Below are 22,126 nucleotides of genomic sequence, written 5' to 3'. Positions count from 1 at the left end.
CATGCCAGAAAAAGAGCTTGAAGTTGAAATTGAAGCACTGAGGTAATGTTTGACAAACCCTTTGCAGGAGTTATATAGTTTTCTACGTCCAACATTTTTGTACAAATAGCCTGCAGGATTTTTTCAGGCAGGCAACCAGTTTCTATTCGGTGTATAGTGGCCCTTCAACCCAAGTATGAAAGTTCTGCATGGGTAAGGAGGCTGTACCTATAAATTCGTGATTTAATGCATCCCTTTGAGACTGTAGGAGTCTGTTGCTGTTTGTCCTATAACATAATTTACCATCAATAGATCACGAGAGCACTTGAGACATCTCTTAACAGCACTCTGACTGGCAGGAATAAATTACTCAGTCCAGCAGGAGGATAGGTTTGCTTTCTTCAGGCCCTGGTAAATTCTCCCCCTGAGTCAGAGAAGAAGAATATTTTAATGGTTAAGTCCAAAACGATTGATGACTTTGCCAATTCCAACCGACAGTTTCACAGTAACACAGTGCCCTGTTTTCCTGAGCAAATAGTTTGTGAAATCGGTATTGACTCAGGGTTCCATGTCCTCAAAATCCAGAATAGCTATTCCTATTTGTAGGTAAGCGAAGATCTCTCCTAATTTGGGCCTCTATAACAGGTCCTCACAGTTTAACTCACATGCATTTGCGTTGATTCACCAAAATGCCAGGTGTAGTGGAAGTGAAATCACATGCACTTTCACCCCCTGATGACATCACAGGAAAAGACGTCTCAAGTCTCATCTCCACCTTGTTACCAATGGAAATTATGTCACATGACCTTACACTTGGGAACACTCATGTCAAATAAATTACAAGTGCAAGATCAATAAAATCACTAGAAATTTCTGCAAGCTTGTAAAAGTGTATTTTAGTTTTAACCACATATCAGTTAATGCAGTGCCAGACTATGCCCGGGTCAGCTATTATATGCAGTAGTACAGCAGTTGCATGCATAAGTACATCTAGATATAACCAGTTGTAGCATGCATTGCCTATACACAGTCATCATATATTCATGCATTGGTTCAAATGTCCAAACATAATTTCAAATGCTCAGGCCCAGGCCTACCCCAGAGTGTTCCAGCAAGAGAACAGAGCTATCCCTTAAGGTACCCAGATCTTGCAGATTTTGGACAGCAGATGTAGCCATAATGTTCAGGAGATTTGGAGACTTTAGACAACACAGCTATTCCTAGGGTTAAACATATGTTACAGGCTGAGCTTTGGGCAGTAGACTTGGTCCTCTGGTTACTAAAGTTTACTATCTCAGGGTTTCAGATGTAGATCTTAGGCGCTCAGATCTCTGATTGCGGAGTTTTCCATCAGGTAACTCAGATTTTAACTGCTGTCAAATGTAGGGACGGTGTGGGGCAACACTGGCAAACAACGTCAGTTCTGCTCTTCAATATTCAGCCTTTCTTAATACAAGGTTAGTAACTAGACTCCGAAGGATGAATATCTTCATAGTAAGAGAATTTAATGCAATAATGTTTGCTTAAGTGCCTCGTACTTTTATCCTTAACCTCTAAAATATTTGTTTCGTATGATAAATTTGTGATTTAATCTAGGGTCACCTATTTCTAATTACATAACTATAGGACTATGCATGGTTTAATCACTTAAGGAGTAGAGAAATAATGTTTTTGTTTCCTATTCAATTAATAGTGCTTCTTAAGAACTGTTTTAGTGAATGGTTAATTTGTTATGCACAGTAGCAGCCAAGTATTTGCGATTCAGTAATTTTGAAAAAAAAAGATAAATTCTGAAATTAGATTGTGAGATTGTTTTGATTTGCTCACATTTTTTTGTGACTGTCTGTACCCAGTAATCATTTCACGTTGCTTTTCAGTCAAAGCTAAATTAAAATGATGCTGTACAATAATACTTTGCCAAGCAAAATCCGGTCACTGATTTAAGCATTTTCTTCTCCACATGGAGAGTGGGTATGCATACAGGCACTGAAGTTATGCATTTTCAGAGGGGATACATTTCCTTTGACTCACAAATCTGCATTATAAAGGGACATGATGTTGCTGAGATGTAGGCAGGGGCACTAGTAAAAGAAACTTAACACAAATCCTTAAGCCCTGTTTGGGTTCTTGTCCTGGTACCTTTGAAGCCAGATGTGACAAGGGCAGTGGCTAGTGCCACAATGGGGAATCCAGGGGTCGCAGCTGCTTCCCTAGTGACCCCCAGTTAACGTCCATTGCAGTGGTCTTCCATTACTGTTACACATACATAGCTCTACCATACTCCTGGTTATTGACATACAACACCCACCCACTGTCCCACCAGTATTTGAGAGCACTAGCAGGTGTACAGAACACCTCAATCCTGGCCTGCAGAACTCCATCCTATGCCATTACTTCTTTGTCCCACAAACACATATCCAACAAACATTCCCAATGTACTTGCACGTCACTCCCAGTTTTGAAAAGGCCTTTCAGGCAGTCTGGCGTGAACAGATGGGCCAGCTTGGAAGATCCAGTGAGTGCAGCCATTTGTTTGTCCTGTGACAGTGCCAGACTACCTGAAAGGTTTTTCCAACACTAACCGGCATTACTACTCCAGTCCTGGGAACCACATGCTGCCCTGCCTCAGACTTCAATCCTGACCATCAGCACTCACCACTGTACTCCAGTACTAAGGCCCACATGCAGTTCTGCAATACACTACAGAGCCGACTTACAGCATCCATGCACTGATGTTTGAGTGCCAGGACCACATGCACCTCTGCCAAATATCTAACACATTACCTGAAGCATACCCCACCTACTGCTTGCTTTTCCAGTACAAGTACACACAAGTAGATATTTTATACGCCTTAATCCTGACATGCACACCCACCCACTGGGATTCCAGTACTGGGAGACACATGAGCTCTCCCATACTTCATTATTAACCTGCAAACAGTACTGGATCACATCAGCAGTGCTACAACACACTTCAGTCCTGACATGCAGCCTTTACATATTGTTCTTCCTGCATTGGTACCCACACGTAGTGAAGACATACACATCAGTTCTGACATGCAGCGTCTACCAACCCCTCTTGCATTATTGAGACACACATGTAGCTCTTTTATATTCCTCTATCCTAACATGCAGCAAGTAACAGCAGCACTGAGACCTACAAGCAACTTTGCCATATGCCTCATCAAGACCTATATCAGTGTGTCCTATTCCATGCACACTCACTGAACAGACCTACAGCCCTCTAAAAATTCAATTTCTCCCTTACATCTGAAATAAAGCTGTCTTTTTTAATTTGTGTCTCCTATGTCGAGAATGACAAGCACCTTGAATGAAAGTGAAGTGACTAAAATATCTGAAGTTGTATTTTAAGAAAATAGGGGTATAGTTTTTAAAATGGATTGCAACAAAGTGCAGCAGCCAAATATTCCATGCTGTGTTATATAAGGGATAAGGAGCAGGAAAGTGTCATATCTACTAGGATACGGTGCTGTCCTGCTCTCTCCCCAGGGCTGGTGCAGAGTCAGCCTGCCTAGTGATACCCACACTGGTGTCTGTCATGTCCACCATAGGATTTGTACTTGAGGTCTGCCCTTCTAGTACAAAATACCATGCTTTGACAAACTTTAAGGCTTTTCTCACTTTGGATGTGTATTGCACAGCACAGCAACTACGCAAAGCCCGAAATGATTCTCAAAATAAATATGTTTCTCCTTGATAATTCAAAAAATAAAACAGCATTAATTTCAGCTGCAAAGCCCAGTCTACTTCTGTTAGTAGATATGGTTTTGAGTAGAAAAGACAAGAATGGTTGCATGGGAATGTCCGTGTACAGCCCATGGTACATCCCCTTGGCGCAAAGTACAGCAAAACACCGCTAGGCACTGTTTTGAGTTACTTTCAGGCAACTTTCAAGTGCAAAACACGTTTTTGCACTGAAAGTACATTTAAAAAAAACACTTTGTACTGATTAGCGTCACTTCTGAAACACAAAGCTGGCCCAAAATGTCAGTAAATATACTGCAAATAATAACTCACTGTCACTGTGTGCAGAAATGTGTATCATTGCAGAAGGTTACCCAGAAGAAATACAAGTGTTTGGGCAGCAGTGGAACACTTTATGGCACAACTCTTTCACCTTTGCAGTCCTGGGTCGAATACCAACACCAATACTGAAAGACTTCAGGTGAAGGCAATTTTATTTATGCTTGAGGCTGCTCCGGGCATGGGAGGCCCTACTAGTGACTGTACTGTTAGGAGACACCTTGGATGAGCAGGCTGAGTTGTAACAGTTGCATGCTGTAATTTTTACAATCTCAAATGGTGCTGCTATGAGCAGCTGTTGTTTTCTGCAACTCGGGAGCATTTGCACAGCAAACTGCCCCTGTTGCTCTGTTTCTGGTGCTGCCTTTCCTCCCCTCTGATGCTAGGCATCCCAGGGGCAGTGCCAGTGGTCACATGAGCATTGCCAAGGGTCTCCATTACAACTACTGGCGACTCCCAAATGATGCCTATTCTCACATGACTTCAAAAGTAATCTCCACCCCTGAGTCAATACTTTGTCCAGGGCTCCAGCACAGCCTAGTTTCCACTGAATGTCTTATGCACATTCCTTGAATGGGAAAAGGAACTTGCGCAAATGGTTCCGCCCATTTAGTCTGACAAGGATTTTTTGCTTGTGAAGATCCAGTTTTTTTATCTTTACTATTGGTGAGTCTCATTCCCTGAGACTCACTCGCAATAATTTCATGGTAATTAGACTGTGCATGTTAACCACCAGAATCCTCCTTTTAAGCTATGGCTACTGTGACAAAGTTAGGATAAGGGGCAGTGGGCTGTTTACATGTGAACCTGTGGGCACACAAGTGCAAACATGGGTGCACGCTGTGCGGGAGAAACTTCCATCATGCACAGGCCAGTGACTGCACAAAGGTTGCATTTTTTAATTGCAAATTCAACCTGCTGAAATAACCTACTTTGACAAACTTTTCTCACTTGGGATGTGTGCTGCACAGTGCAGCACCCATGCAAAGCCTGAAAAAAACTCTGGAAATAAAAATTAATACATCACTCCTACTCCTATTAGCCGCATGGAGGCAGGGTACATGATATTAGCAAGGAGGAATTCATTAGATTGCTAACAGTCAGATAAATTAATCGAGGACTCATTTTAATAGTGCTTGCATGTCCAGCCTAATGGTCAAGTTGAATTTTAATTTACTATTTTGGAAATAACACTTTTAGAAAGTTATCATTTTCCTTCCGTAAACCCAAAAAGCCTTTCTGCAAGTCTTCAGTGTCATATCATTGCTGATGGATTCCCATAGTGACATGTGTAAGGCTCCCGGACAGTGGACAAAGGACCTTTGATGTGTGAAGGGAGTTTCCCTCCTTGAGAGAAGGGCCTGCAGTCTCTGCCTAGTAACCTGATTAAGTTCAAAGAAGCCTTCCCTGTCACAGGCAAATACAACTGACACCTGGGCCTGCCCTCTCTTTTGTCCTGCAGAACTGGTTTAGAGTGACCACAGAAGAGGGGCAGCTCATTTCCATGACAACACCTCTGGGTGGGCACAGGAGTTCTACCCAGGGAAAGGGGAGTTCTGCCATATTTAATTGTCCCAGACTGCTGAGCAGGAGGGTTGGGACAGGGGTCGAAGGATAATGTGGTATCCTAGGATTGGTCAGGAGTAATTGGCATGTAGAACTTTCTACTCACAATTATCAACAAGTGCACCAGAATCATGGATAGCTGAAATGAAAAGCCACCTGACCCCCTTGCTGGACTAAGGTATTTGCCTGCAGCTGACCACCAGGACCAATGGCCAATTGTACTGGCCCTTTATGCATGTGGCCCCTGGAGGATCAATTGGGGGGCGACCTGGATTCCACTGCTACCCCAAGTGGCCTTCAAGGCAGACAGGAGGCTCTGGTATTTAAAAATGTGGTAAGGCAGGAGCTCTGCTAGCTAGGAGTAGGGGAGCTGTGCAATATGTCACCACCAGCAGGAGAGGAGCACCAGGAGCTAGGAAAGGAGAAGAGTGGCACAGGAAGCCAGGAAAGCCAGCTTCCCACAAAATGTGCCTCTTTGAGATCAAGAGGCTTCCTGAAACTACTCCAAGTGGCTAAGGCTCACATTCAGAAGCAAATGAACACAAGATCAAGGAAATCGGCCCAACAGTCCCCGAAATATTCACACCTAAAGATTGCCCTTTTTAACATCCCCACATCGGCGAATGGGTGCGAGGCACTTCACCATACTTTCATAAATTACCCCAGGAGAAGGCCAATCCCCTGTGTGTCAGGTCATTGTTAATGGTAATCATTCTATGGGAGGAAATATCCGTGGAGGCCCATCCTTCTTTGCCCCCAGGGGCCTTAAAATAACTCCTGCCCTTGGGTGGGAAGTGCATCTGTCAGCTCCTGCACCAGTAAGAGAAGAATACTGGAGTGGGCACTCAGTGCCACCCCAGCATGAACGAAGGCTGCGGGTGTGCTAGGTTTGAATGGGGAGCCCAGCTTAAAAAAAAAAAAGAAAAATACAAAGAAAAAGATGAGTGACACAATGCCATTCTTGCAGGTAAAGCAGCAGGAATAACTAATCAAAATAAACACTCCAGGCAAGGAGGGCCCTATGCTTTGCAGGAGATTTTATTTACTTTCTATCAATATTTTCTGGTGCCTCCAGGAGGGGCAGAGGCACCACCACGGTTTCTGAAAAGTGATGTTGTGGGCTGCAGGGAGTGCAGCAGCACCCCAGGAAAAATTAAGTGAAACACTAACCTTAAGTCTCCAAGGTCACAGGACACATTGCCTAGGAAAACCTTTTCAACACTTTTAAAGCATTTTCCTGGGCTACAACTTTTCATTTACAGCTCTGGAGTGCAGGAACCCTTCGTGGTGGGTCTTATGACTGCATTTCTATGTGGCTTGAAGTGGCAGAAGAAAGACTCTGACATATACCTCATGTTGTTTTCAATACAAATGCATTTGTGATAATTTTGGTGTTTTTATAATTGGCATGAGGGATTGGTTTTAATGGTAAATCCTATCAGATGCCTACTGTTTTAGGCTTGTCTTATACTTTAATTTGATGACTCTGTGACAAAGCTAATAGGCTTGCCTTATAGATTGATATGGTGACCCGTTGACGACTTAAATAGGTTTGCCTTATTCCATTACACCCCTTAACAAAGTCAATAGGCTTGCCTTATATTATAATGCTGTGACATCTTGACAAAGCCAATAGGGTTGCCTTATTTATTGATATGGCAAACCCATAATAAAGCCAATATGCCTTGTTTATCTAAAATGGTGTTCCCTTATATTGTGATGTTCTCTCTAGTACTGACGGGGGATTATGTCACTTTGGGGGGTCATGAACCACAAGGGATCAAATGTAATTTTAAAATGTCACCAAAGGAATTTTCATCTGCCTACATCACATATTTGTAAATTAATGTGTAGTATTTAGTAGTGTGTGTAATAAATGTACTTTGCCTTTTTGAAAGAAAAAGCACTCACTGGAAACTCATTTATTGGGTGTTGTTGTTGCATGCCAGTGTATGGAGATTACTAGCCCACACAATGCCGCTCATTACGACCCTGGCGGTCGGTGATAAAGTGGCAGTAATACCGCCAACAGGCTGGCAGTAACTACCGCTAAATTATGACCATGGCGAAAAATCTTTGAAAGACAGCCAATGTACCACACTGACCGCCATGGCAGAAACAACAGCCACCACGGCGGTAGCCGCCCATCATATTATGACCATGCAAACCGCCACCTTTTCCGGTGCAGTACCAACAACATCAAAAGCATGGTGGAAACACTGCACAGAAGTGAAACGACTCACCATTGGAGACACAGGGAAGAACAACGCTGCCATGGAACAAGAACTGCATGTTTTTCCAATTATATTCTACATTACGCTCCACCACGAACACCAACGCTGACGAAGATGACAACAGTGAGTACAGCCGCCTAGCACACAAGTGGGGGGGGGAACGACAGTTACACACACACATGCACCACACACACCCAATACAGACACCCCATACACACAACCAGCTTCCCAAGAAAGCAAGTTACCCCCCTAAAACAGCTGAAAAATGCAAGGACAAAACAATTTCACCAAAGTGTTTGTAATAAGATCAACACAGTAGAAATAATAAGTTAGGCAATATAACAGATATATACCCATTTTCAGATAAAGAGACACAGTCCAGTCCTCAATTTGTGGGGGCCACATGGCCACAGGCCAAAGCCCAAGGCCCCACTTGTCACCTGCTTCAACATGGAGAGAAGACTGCTGGGGCATCAGTTGGTAAATAGGCAGGCACCTCAGGGGGATGGGGGCACCTCAGCCACGAGATTAAACAAGACCACTGGTTTTGGAGGGGCAACCTGCCCTGTGCTTGATCCTGGGGAGTGATGGGCCACAGTCTCTCATGTGGGTGACTTGCCCACTAGTTTTGGAGGGGGCAACATGCCCTGTGCTTGGTCCTTGGGAGTGATGGGCCACAGTCTGTCGAGTGGATGTCTTGCCCACTGGTTGTGGAGGGGACAACATGCCCTGTGCTCTTGGTCCTGGGGAGTGATGGGCCACAGTCTGTCGAGGGGGTGTCTTGCCCACTGGCTCTGGAGGGAGCAACATACCCTGTTCTCTTGGTCCTTGGGAGTGATGGGCCACAGTCTCTCGAGTGGGTGTGTTGCCCACTGGTTCTGGAGGGGGCACCCCGCACAGCAGCCCATGGAGGCAGGATTACATTGCGTCCGCTGGCGGTGACGGCTGCACTGTGGTGGTAGTGCTGATGGGGGGAGGCACCTGCACATCCCCTGCACCCTCGGACGGATGCACAGTGGTGGTGCTGCTGGTGGGGGAAGGCTCCTGCACATCCCCTGCACCCTCGGAGGGATGCACAGTGGTGGTGCTGCTGGTGGGGGGAGGCTCCTGCACATCCCCTGCAATCTCAGACGGATGCACAACCATGGTTGGTGGTGGGGGCTCTGTCACAGCTGCTGGTCCAGGTCCTTGGTCTTCCTGCCTTTTGGTGCAGGCTCCTTGGCCTTCCTGCCTGCATGCTCCTTGCCCTTCCTGCCTGCTGGTGCAGGCTCCGCGGCCTTTCGGGTGGCAGGTGTAGGCTACTTGGCGTTTCGGGTGGCAGGTGTAGGCTCCTTCCCTTCTTGCCTGCTGAGGCAGGCTCCTTCCCCTTTAGGGTGGCTGGTGCAGGCTCTTTCCCCTTCAGGACATGTGGCCTGGATCCCTTTCCACCATGAGTGGGTGCGGTTAGGACTCTGCCCGTGGACTGTGTGGCTGAGGTGCGTGGCTGGGTTCATGATACCCTGGCCAATGGTTTGTAATTGTAGAAGGTTGTGGGTAATGTGGATGTGTATTTTATATTGGTGTGGGTGTGTGGGTGTGGTATGTGTGTGGGTGTCATGTGTGTCTTGTTTGAATTGCCCATTGTGGTGTTGCTTTGTTTGTGTGTGTCCATTTTGAGCACTGCAGTATGTACTGCCAATGGTTTACCGCCATCAAATGTCCGCCGTGATGATTCGTGGGTCATAATGTGGTGGGCGTTGTTCTGTTGGCGTAACGGTGTGGGTTTTGATACCGCCAGTTTATCACTGACCGTTGGGCTGGCGGATTTTTGTATCTGGCTGAATACTGACATATTGGTGTGTGTGTGTGTGATAATATGGTGAACGGATATCCGCTGCGGCGGCGATAAGTCGGCGGCCGTCAGCGTGGCAGTAAGTGGGATTTACCACCAATGTCATAATGAGGGCCATGGTCACTTGAGAAAATGCAAGCAAAATTATGAATGTTACTTCCTGCTTAGTTTTAACAATCTAATTGCATGATGAAAGTACATTTTTGATAACGATATTGGAAAAGTGACTTTATAAAAATATAGTTTGTCCTCTGGTTTAGGAATCACACTGAATGGGCATGTGATTTTCATGCTTAGATTTTCTTTGTAAGAAGAGCTGCATGGGCTGGGATTCAAGCAAAGGATCTGTCTGGGGACTGTGTGCTTGTCAATTTTAAAATTACATCTTTTTCTCATGCTCTACTCCACTGTTTGTACACAATAACTTATAAGCCAGGATGCATCAAGGCTCAGTCCCTAGGATATTTTTATGTTCCTCCAAATGCACCTGCTGAGTCTCATAAACTCAATGACAGAACTGGTGACCTGAACCTAAACCCCTTGTACAACTTACCAACCTCTATAGATTTGTAGTTCTGGCCACTTTGGACCAGATGGACTGACTGTCAAACTCTACTGATAATGTCCTTAGCCCACAGGGGAATAAAAGCAAAGAACTTATTTTAGATCTTCCTAGTTCCATTAATAGACACATCTAACCAAATGTAAGGGTGATCATCCGATACCATACGCAGATTGGTTGATGAGGGGCAGGGGGTCTTTCTGGTTCTATTGGACCTGTCGGCAGCATTTTACACCATTGCCCCTCATATTCTGCTAGACCGTCTACATCAGGTAGGCATTAGAGATCAGGCTCTCAAGCTGATTGAATCCTTTCTATCAGATAGGTGGGCCACAGTTAGCAGCAGTGATTTTAGATCCCCAGCCTACCTTTTGCCGTGTGCGGTCCCTCAGGGCTTTTCCCTCAGCCCTACGTTATTTAACGTGTACATGGCACCGCTGGCAGAGCTAATTCGCTCTTTTGGTTTTATCCCTACTTTGTATGCAGACGACACTCAGATTATTATCCCTATTAACGAAGACATGGAGGAAGTGGCCATCCGCTTCAACGCTTGTATGACAGCAGTGAGTAACTGGATGAAGGCCAATTGGCTAAAACTAAATTGTGAAAAGACTGAGATTCTGTGCTTTGGGATTAGGAGAGAACACTGGTCTTCCATCTGGTGGCCTGAAGAGTGTGGCACTCTCCCTGTACCACGGTCTACCTCGAGAAATTTAGGATTATTGTTTGACGATCAATTGTCGTTCAAACCTCAGGTCAACCAGATAATCAAGACATGTATGTGGACTTTGAAGAAATTAAAGAAATTATTTCCTTTTATTCCACAATCCTGCAGAACTACTGCCACTCTGGCTCTAGTCATTTCCAAATTGGATTACGGGAATGCGCTTCTGCTCAACTTGGATAAAGAATCGCTGAATAAGCTACAGTTGATGCAAAACACTGCGGCTAGGCTATTATTGAAACTGCCTCGTGGGGCCTCTGCTAAGAGGTGCCTTAGAGATTTACATTGGCTTCCGGTAGCCCAGCGGCTCTCTTTCAAGGCTCTCTGCATCACTCACAAGGCTGTCCATGGGATTGGGCCTAAAGCCCTAACCACTAAGCTGCAATGGTACAGGCCCAATAGGCTGTTGCGATCTGCCTCTGCCTATCGAATTCAAACATCCCGCACTAAGAAGGCGAAGTGGGGAGATAGAGCGTTTACCATTGCGGCTGCTAAGATTTGGAACTCACTACCCTTGGATTTAAGGCAAGAACACAATTATCTAAAATTCAGGAGACTGGTCAAGACTTGGCTTTTTCCGCAATAAGTCTTGGAGTCCCCTTGTTAGCTGACTCTGCCTCTCCCAGTTAGCGCTTCGATGCCCTCGGGCCGGAATGCGCTTTATAAATACTCAATACATACATACATACATACATACATGGTTCCGATCCAATATGGCGAATCCAAATTGATTGAACTTAGTAATTTGTTATGTTATATTCTGGCAGAAGCCCTGGGCAACCGAACAGTGCTGTATAAATGGTTATTATTCATTTTGAACCCCTGCAATCTCATTGTCAGCGGGAAAAGTTAAAGGAGGTTTAACAAATCTGATTCCACCCACATTCACCAAATTGGTCATCAAGCAGCTAAAATGTTCCGCTTTTTATGAGTTATTACTTTACAAATTGGAGGAATCATTTGACCTATTACTGATGAATTTATGTTATAATATTTTTGACATGTCCAAATCCAGTGTGATAGATGACCTTGAGACACATATCAAAGGCCTCTAAGAAAAGCCTAACAAGGTGGTTTTGATTCTGTCGATAGGCAAACTTGCAATTCAAGCACTTCCTCAACCTTCAGTTTACAGGATGCAGAGGGGAATAAGCTGACACACTGTAGACATGTACCATACTGGGAAGCTCAAAAAAGGCCCATTATGTCTAAAGAATTGTTTTTTGCACACGAGTATAAGCCGCCATCAACTCCTTTACCTCCAATTTACAGTGGAAATAGTAGTAATAATGATTTTATGTTACTCTCACTGGATCTTTTCCCCCTTCAAATAGAGTACAAGATAACTGATTAAGCAATAGTGATCATAATTCGTTATCCCCATGTCTTGCAGCCGACATGGAGGAACCAGAGGTACAGGTTTCAAGTGGCAAATAGATTTTTCTCTGTGAAGGGTGTTAGAATCACATGGAAGTAGGTCAATAAAGAACAATTCATGTGCGACTTAATGACTGATAATCAGCAGGCTTTCACAATGGGCTCACAACATGGGGAAGAACCCCAGGTGTATTACTCCCTTTGTGCTTTAACTATGGGTAAATAGGGTGGTTTAACCATCCATGCACTTAAGCTCATAAACATCTCAAAGCTGTCTTACAGGAGTGCCCACTAGACGAGAATATAATTGCTACGGCCAGGTCAGTATATAAGGAGATTTTAGAAGCAAGAAAGGCAGAAACTAGAGCAAAAATATGGGAGGGATTGAATAAAGGAGGACAGGTAAAAATAGAAGGCTCTTATGGACAGTTGTCAATCTTCCAGTTTTTTTAAGTTATGAAAGACCGCAGATTGAGTGCCTTATCCCAGTCCTCATTTGGGTCAAGCACCTTACTAAGATTTTCCATCCAATGAACCAGGAGTATGACCAAATGGGCATGTAGGAGGTCGCCTATGATCAGGAAGCTGCCAACCACCTTAGCAAGTCCATTGATGTGGTCCTGGCCATTAGTGGCAGTCCCTCAGGCAAAGCACCTGGCCCAGATGGTGTCCCAGTGGACCTCTTTAAGGAACATTTTTCACTTTGGGCCCCTTTATTTACCAACGTCTTGACAGGAGCAACCATTGGCCCACTGGTTACCATATGTAAAGAGGAAACTGTTGTCCTGATCTTTAGGAAGGGGGATAGGTCCCAACCCAGTTGCCATCATCCAATTTTTATTGTTGACAGCACATCTAAAATGTTACGAAGGATTATATTACGGAGGATAGAAGAACTGGAGGTTATAAGCAATGCACTGTCTGATGCACTTGGGCACGATCAAACAGTGTTTGAATTTACACCTCACCACAGAAAAGTATGTCAAGGCCAAGAGAGGGAACTTACATTTGGGCATCATGGACTTCACTTGTGTTTTTGACATATGCTTACTGCACCACTGGATTCAAGCTAGCCTGGTTGATGAGGGGTGATACCCAGAAACCACATCCAGGATCCCTGTTTCCTGTCCAGGGAGGACACAGCCTGTCAGTTTGGGCTGGTCTGTTCCCATAGGGAGCAGAGTCAAGGTTGATTTGAATATGGCAGGGTCCAAACTGGGGTGGCGTGGTGCGCAAAAAAACGATGGATTAAACCCAGATCTCTGTGACTGGGGGTGAATGTTTGCACTGTTCAGCATTCCGTCCATCATCTGTTCTTTTTGCTTTTGTTGCCCTAAGTGGGAAGGGTATACCCAGACATGGGTCCCGTGCTCACTGTGCCACTGGATTCTAGCTAGCCTGGCTGAAGAGATGTGGTACCCCAAAACCATTCCCAAGATGCTTGTTTCCGGTCCAGGGAGGACCTCGGCTGCCAGTCTGGGCTGGACTGTTCCCAGGAGGAGCAGGGTCAAGACTGATTTGCATATGGTTGGGTCCAAACTTTGGTGATGTGGTGGGTAAAAACGATGTATTAAACCCAGATAGATCTCCGTGACCGGGGTGAATGTTTGCACTGTTCAGCATTACGCCCACCATCTGTTCTTTTTGCTTTTGACACTGTACGACTTCCCAAACTCTGGGATATCATAGAGGTTCTGGGAATAGAAAGGGTCTTAATTGACCTGCTTCACTGATTACATTGGCAAACTTCTGCAAAGGTGCGGCTTAGGAACAAGGGTGAACTCACCCTGTGAATACATTCATCTTTTGGGAGTTCATCTGGATTCTGCTACGGTCCTGTTACTGTTTCGCCTACATGTTAATTTCTTGGAAAGTTTTTTATGCACAGTGGGGAAGGATCTGTCCAAATTGATTTCCTGTTTGGTTCCAACTCTTCTATATGAGGATGATGTAGTTCTGCTGGTGAAAACCACAACTGGGCTACAAATCTGGCGCTTAAAACAAATTTGCCAAAACTCTTTATAAAGAATTATCTCCCAAAAAACAACAAATCTAAAAAAATCACCTTGGCAGGGCAGAAGTTGCCACAGTCTATCATTTTACCTATTTGGGCATCCCTATATATGGAGCAAACAATTGGAAGTGTCTAGTGTTCGGTCCCTTCAATTTCATACTTCTGTTGACTCGGGTTTTCCATTTTTACAGCAAGACCTAAGCCAGTGAAGGAGATCATGCATATTTACAGGAGTAAATCTGTTGTACTCAACACTGATGCAGCTGAAGTTGGGGGTATGCGGACTTAGAACAGGTGCAAAAAGTGGAAAACAGATCCCTACCTAGACTTTTGACCCTTCTGATGATTCTTCAAGGCAAAGTACTATCCATTATATGCTATTATGTACTCTTTACCTTTCCTATTGGAAGCATCTTTTTTAGACCCACTTTTACATATGCCAGTATTAGGCATTCTAAATATGCGTTTTTGTTCCTACAAAATTTTGCAGCCCGCACGTTTGTTAGGTGGTAAATAACTATATAAAGTGTTTGCTGGCTATGAGGAAGAGATACCTGGGTGAATTAATAGTATCCCTTTTAGGATGTCTCTTTTTATAATTGTTTGTATTGAGTTTTTATTGTCTTTTTTATTGTAAACTAACACTGCTTCAGTGATGAAATCTTGAATGAGTCAGCTTTAAACATAATATAATATTAATTATATATTCTTTTTCAACTATTTTAATTTGTATCTGTGTGCATTTATGGCTATTCATAGCCAAATAAAGTTGAATTGACTGACTGACTGGCTGACTGGATCCAACAGGGATGTTCATAACCATGGCAGGCAAATCCAGGGCTACTAGGACCTGATGGAATTGGAAAAGATCCTAGAATAGTTGGAGAATCAAGTACAGATATGGCAGCAACTCCTAATACCAATCATTACAGAACACAAAAATGTGAATTGCATTGATAAGAACAGGCCAGCCACATAGGAAAGCATTGAACAAGGGGCAATCACCAGCATCAAGGAAATAAGAACTCCAAAGTCAGAGATAAATCTCACTCCCTATTAAAAAGCTGTGAAAGGTTAATGCCTAAGAAACCCTGCAACTTCCTAGGTTTCTTGTTACTTATTCTACCTCATGCAACAATACTAATAGCAATGCTGTTCGAAAGTACATTGAACTATGACAAGAGCAGCTTTGTGAAACTCTCCAGATTATTCTCTATTTATTGTACCTCACATGACAATACTAATACTATAATGTTTGGAAGCACACAGAGGGCCTGCTTTAGAGATTGGAGGACATGTTACTCTGTCATAACGGTGACGGATATCCTGTCAACCAATATCTAGATCCCATAAAATATAATGGGATTTAGATATTGTTGGAAATGGTGTTTCTGGTTGGCTGGGATATGTGTCTAAGCCAGGCAGAACCCACCCACTCTAGTCAGGGCGATGGAGTTACACACCCAAGATAACCCCTGCTCGCGCCCTTGGTAGCTTGGCACAAGCAGTCAAGCTTATCCCAGAGGCAATCGGTAAAGCGATTGCACAGCACACACAGCACACATGAGGCACTACTTACACCACTAAGGATACACAATGCCAAGTTATATAAAAATAAACTGTATTGTACTACACATCATAAGACCAAACACAACATGTCAGTAATACTCTGCTACACAAGCAATTGTCAGGACATTACTCAGTTACTAGTACTCTACAAAAGCCAGCAAAAGTCACATAAAACACATAGGTTACTGGTTATCCTGCAACATAAGCAGTAGTCAGGCTGTCATTGTTACTAAAATGCACATATCTTGGTAAAACACATATCACCAGAAAAGCATATGGTGGAGTAAACTTATCATCATATATGCCAAAGAACATCATGAATGCCCATAAACATGAAACGCCAGCAATGCACGTGAAATTCCCCAAAATTACATCCCCATGACATTTGTCATCATGATCAAATTGTCAGGGAGGCCAAGAAGTTATCATAAATACACAGAAGGTGCAGCTTTCCCTAAGCTCCATAATCTGCAGGGCCTTACGCTCCGGGCTGGCATTTCCACGATTGTTGGTATCGCAACACACCGGGCTAGTGCAGGAGCTCCTGCGCTCCTCTTAGGGGTAGAGGGATAAATTCTGTAGGGCACAAAGACCGCTGAGTGCCTATTTCATGAAACATGGCCCCCAAGGGGCTCGGCAGGGGCGGGTCCTCAGATGAGGATTCCACTTCCCGTCCTGCCAGTTATGCTAAAGATGCCCCCAAAAAGGTATGCAGTGAGTCAGATGGGTAAGGGGTGAGGGGGGACCCACACCCACTGGACCCTGTCACCCACTACAGAGGAGTAGACGGTCATGCTCTCCTGGGTGATGGGCACCCCTCTGAGCCCACTCACCAACTGGGCTCCACCGAACTCAAGGGAGCCTCTGTTTGTTAGGGGGGTCCGCAACTTTGGTGTGCAGAATCTCCCATATGTCTGACCCTTGCTCCTGCCAGCTGCTCTTCAATTGGCCAGCACGCCCGCACCTTACCCGGTGAACGAGCTTCACCTAATAGTTATCCCTGGCCGTGGTGGTAAATGCACCAAAGCTGGTGCCTGCCTGTGCCCTAGGGGCACTGTCTTCAGTGCCCCTCGCCCTTGGCGCACTAATTATGGCACGCTTAGTTCGTGCTCACTCCTTGTGACCCAACCGGGTCGCCTCCGTGATTATTCACTCGGGCAAGAAATGAAGATGCGCTCTTTATCCACTTAAGAAATCAAAGAAAAGCGCTCTTCCTGCGCTTCAGGGAACCAAAGCAAAGCGCCCTTCCTGCACTACGCTCTGACAGAGGATCAGATCACCACAATGCTTCCCTCGCTCTGGGGGAAACAGAGAATAGAGGGCTCTGCTGGTGCTACGAAACAGAGAACGGGGGCCTTAGCACCCAGCCTGTGGAAACAGTCAGGGGGAGCACAGTGTGGTAGGGCCCAAGCAAGCAGGCTAGCACAAAGAGTAGTCCAATGCGGTTCCTGGTGAGTCCCTCCAGCAGCATCCTGTGTCCATTTCAGTAGTTCAATAATGTCTCTCCTAACATGAAAAAAACACCTGTAACAGTTTCAACTGGTTCTAGGAGGGTTCAGTCTCTCTTCCAGCACAAGCTCCAAACATCAGTGGGGGGTAAATGAGCCCCTAGTGTGAGGACCGGGCACAGCCTTTACAAATGCAGGTGTGCCCCGCCTCTCCTTTTCTCCGCCCAGGAAGACCATTCAATATGTAGATGCACCTGTATGACACCTCCACCCTCCCTGTATACAGGCTGTCTGAAAAGTATGCACGAAGCCCAGATGTCATTCTGCCCCAGACATGGATTGGAGTCAAGCTACAAAACACCAGTCATAAGCACAGAGAAATTCTCACTTTTTAGAAGTGGCATTTCTATAATGGTAATAAAAAATCCTCCTACACCAGTAAGTAGCATTCTCACTACCTTTACAACCATACCAAACATGCCTACGCTACCCCTCATAGATCAGACAATTCCCCTTAGACATAAGGCGAGGCATTTCCAATGCAATACTATGAGCATGGCAGCACTCACAGCAGTGAGAAACCAAATAGGCTGTTTGTCACTACCAAGACAGGCCACACAACTAGGCACATGTCCTGCCTCATAGCACCCTGCCTGTAGGGCTAGCTAGGGCCTACCTGAGGGATGAGTTACATGTAGTAAAAGAGGAGTTCCAGGCCTGAAAAATAAATTTAGCTGCCAGGTCCCTGTGGCAGTAAACTGCGCACGCAGGCCCTGCGCTAGCAGGCCTGAGGCAGGTTTGAAGGCCTACTTCTGTGGGTGGCGCAAGCAGCCCTGCAGGCCCACTAGTAGCAATCATTAACAGGCTCTGGGTATAGGGATACCACTGTACAAGGGACTTACAGGTAAATTAAATGTCCTGTGTAGGTGAAAGCCAATCACACCAGCTTTGGAAGGGAGAGCACCTGCACTTTAGCATTGATCAGCAGTGATAAAGTGCTCAGAGTCCTAGAGCCAACAGCAAGAGGTCAGAAAAACTAGGAAGAGGAAGGGAAAACATTTGGGGATTATCCCCATCAAAAGGGCCAGGTCCAACAGATATTGACGGATGGGATATCCATCACCGTTTTGACAGAGTTACTCGTCCACCAATATCTAAATCAGGCCCTAAACTATGATTAGAGCAACAGCATGGCTGACAAATGAACACCACGCCTATTAACCCCTTCCACGCCATGGACGTAATGGTTACGTCTGTGGCTGCGGAACTGAGTTGCCACGGATGTAACCATTATGTCCTGGGACCGACCCTCGGGGGAAACGCTTCCCCTTCCACAAACCAACTCTCCCCACCCCGGGGCTTCTGATGAAGTCAGCACGCTGACCTCATCAGAGGTCACCTCCCATTGCGCTGGATTATGCAGAAGAGAAATGCAAAGCATTTCTCTTCCACTCAGAAGGAAGGGGCAGGCCGGGACAACAAAAGAAAGGAAAGGCTTTTCCTTTCTGTTGATGCCATTCTGAGCATTTCTGCTGCCCGATCATGATGCGATCGGGCTGCAGAAATGCCCACTAGACACAAGGGATTTTTTTTCTTTGTGTTATTGGCATTAAAGGGGAGCGGCACCTTGGGCAAGGGTCGCTCCCCTGGGGGGCATTTTTTCTAAGGCCATTCCTGGCCCCCCCCTGGGGGCAGATCAGCCTATATTGATTAGGCCGATATACCCCCAGGGGGCAGAAGCCACTAGACACCAGGAATTCATTCAAGGGGAGTGACCCCTTAGGCAAGGGTCGCTCCCCTGTGGGGGGAAATTGTTTTTAGGCCATTTCTGCCCCACTTGGAGGCAGATCAGCCTATTTTTGTAAGGCTCATCTGCCCCTCAGGGGGGCAGAAACCCCACCAGACACCAGGGAAGAATGTATTTTAAAAAATGAGGGTGGGAGTATGACCATACCCCAACCCCAAATAAATGGGGACAAAGTTGTTCTGCCCACAGGTGGGCAGATGGGGCAATTACCCCTGATTCACTCTCAGAGGGCAGAAAGCCTACTAGATGCCAGGGAATTAAAAAAATATATAAAATACTTGGGTGGTGGATACCATGGTTATGCCCCTACCCCAAATCAAGGGGCTAACAATCTCCCAGCTCTACTCCACACACTAAAAGGTCTTATCCCATGGCAAGCAAGAGGACATTTGATTATTTTGGGTTTTGGTTTTACATTTGGGCCATGAGAGCTTGTTTAACTCTCAAAATCGTCCCACTTGGAATGGTGAGGGCTGTACTTTTGGGACTTTGGGTCGCTGCCATGTAGAGAAATCTACAAGACCTAGACATATCTGAAAACTAAACATCTGGGTGAGTCCAGGGTGGTTTGCATTCACAATCACCCTGCACCATTTTCTTACCCACAATGCCCTGCAAACCTCCAACTTCGTTGGAAATAACAAATTTTTCCACATTTTTGTGATGGAACCTTCCGGATTCCATAGGAATCCACAAAGTTTCTACCACCCAGCATTGTTGCATTTATACCGAGAAACATTCTGCCCCACTTGTCAGCCACAATTTATTTTTTTCAAAATTGCCCTTTTGGAAACCGCTTTGTTTTCCCCTCATTTTCGACATGTTTTGGCTCTTCCCTGTCACAGGCCATTGGCACACCTACACAAGTGAGGTATCATTTTTACCAGGAGACTGAGGGGAATATTGAGCAGTAGGAAATTTGTGCCGGTGTGGTGATCACACACAGAAATGTGGGAAAAATGTTGACTTTTAAGCAAAATTTGAGGTTTGCTGAGGATTCTGGGTTAGAAAACACTGAGGGATCCATGCAAGTCACACTTCCCTGGACTCCCTCGAGTGTCAAGTTTTCAGAAATGTTTGGGTTTGGTAGGTTTCCCTATATGGCTGCTGAGTCCAGGTCCAAAAAAGCTCAGGTGCCCACCCCCTGCAAAAACAGGTAGTTTTCTATTTGATATTTTGATGTAGCCCCACAGTGTTTTGAGGCATTTCCTTTCGCTGGCATTAGGCCTATCCACACAGGTGAGGTACTATTTTTATCAGGCGGCATGGGGAAATGCAGGGTGGAAGTAAATTTGTGGCTCCTCTCAGATTCCAGAACTTTCTGTCACCGAAATGTGAGGAAAAGGTTTTTTTTGTGGCCACATTTTGAGGTTTGGAAAGGATTCTGGGTAACAAGCCCCGGTGAGAGCCCCAGAAGTCACCCCATCTTGGATTATCCTATGTGTCTAGTTTTAAAAAATGCACAAGTCTGGTAGGTTTCCTTAGGTGCCGGCTGAGCTAGAGGCGAAAATCCACAGCTAGGCACTTTGCAGAAAACAGCTATGTTTTCTTTGGGAAAATGTGATGTGTCCACGTTGTGTTTTGGGGCATTTCCTGTTGGGGACACTAGGCCTACTCACACAAGTGGGGTACCATTTTTATCAGGAGTCTTCGGGAACGCTGGGTGGGAAGGAAATGTGTGGCTCCTCTTAGATTCCAGAACCTTCTGTCACTGAAATGTGAGAAAAAAGTGGTGTTTCGGCCAAAGTTTGAGATTTGCAAAGGATTCTGGGTACCAGAACATGGTGAGAGCCCCACTAGTCACCCCGTCTTGGATTCCCCTATTTGTTTAGTTTTCAAAAATGCACAGGTTTCATAGGGTTCCCTAGGTGCCAGCTGAGATAGAGGATGAAATCCACATCTGGGCACTTTGCAAAACACATGTAAAATTTGAATGTAAAAATGTGATGTTTACATGTTGCGTTTCCTGTCGCAGGGACTACGTATACCCACGCAAGTGAGGTACCATTTTTATCGGGAGTCTTTGGGGAATACAGAATTGAAGAACAAGTGTTATTGCTCCTTATTTTCCTCAACATTATTTCCTTCCAAATGTAAGACAGTGTGTAAAAAAGAAATCAATTTGAGAAATGCCCTGTAATTCACATGCTAATATGAGGACCCCAGAATTCAAAGATGTGCAAATAATCACTGCTTCTCAACACCTTATCTTGTGCCCATTTTGGAAATACAAAGGTTTACTTGATACCTATTTTTCACTCTTTATATTTCAGCAAATAAATTGATGTATACCCGGTATAGAATGAAAACACATTGAAACGTGCAGCTCATTTATTGGCTCTGTGTGCCTAGGGTTCTTGATGAACCTACAAGCCCTATATATCCCAGCAACAAGTGAAGTCCAGCAGACATACCAGTAAATTGCTTTAAAAAATCTGACATTGCAGGAAAAAGTTACATAGTAAAACATGTAGAAAAATTGCTGTTTTTTCCTCTTAATTTCAATGTTTTTGTATTTCAGCTGTTATTTTCTGTAGGAAATCCTTGTAGGATCTACACAAATGACCCCTTGGTGACTTCAGAAGTTTGTATACTTTTCAGAAATGTTTAGGTTTCCAGATCCAGCATTGGTTTCACACCCATTTCTGTCACTAACTGGAAGTAGGCTGAAAGCCCAAAAAATAGTAATAAAAAGTCCCACTGTCCCAGTAAAATGCCAAAATTGTGTTATAAAATTTGTTTTTCTGATTCAAGTCTGTCTGTTCCTGAAAGATGGTAAGATGGTAATTTTAGCACCTTAAACTCTTTGTTTATGCCATTTTCAGGGAAAAAAGGTACAAGCCTTCTTCTGCGGTCTTTTTTTCTCATTTTTTTTTTTTTTTAAAACAAGATTTTCATTGCATTTTGGCTATTTTCTTGGTCTCCTCCAGGGAACCCACAAACTCTGGGTACCTCTAGAATCCATAGGATG

The 22,126-nt window shown here is 44.7% G+C and overlaps 1 protein-coding gene across 1 annotated transcript in view; it reads right to left on the bottom strand.

Moving 5' to 3' along the window:
• Positions 1 to 22,126, bottom strand: part of TMC3 (transmembrane channel like 3) — a 627,915-nt gene that overhangs the window by 202,611 nt on the left and 403,178 nt on the right. The gene's annotated exons all lie outside the window — the stretch shown is intronic.

The sequence above is a fragment of the Pleurodeles waltl genome, chromosome 3_1, assembly GCF_031143425.1.
Source record: "Pleurodeles waltl isolate 20211129_DDA chromosome 3_1, aPleWal1.hap1.20221129, whole genome shotgun sequence".
Lineage (NCBI taxonomy): Eukaryota > Metazoa > Chordata > Amphibia > Caudata > Salamandridae > Pleurodeles > Pleurodeles waltl.
This window is presented reverse-complemented; position numbering and strand designations above follow the sequence as displayed.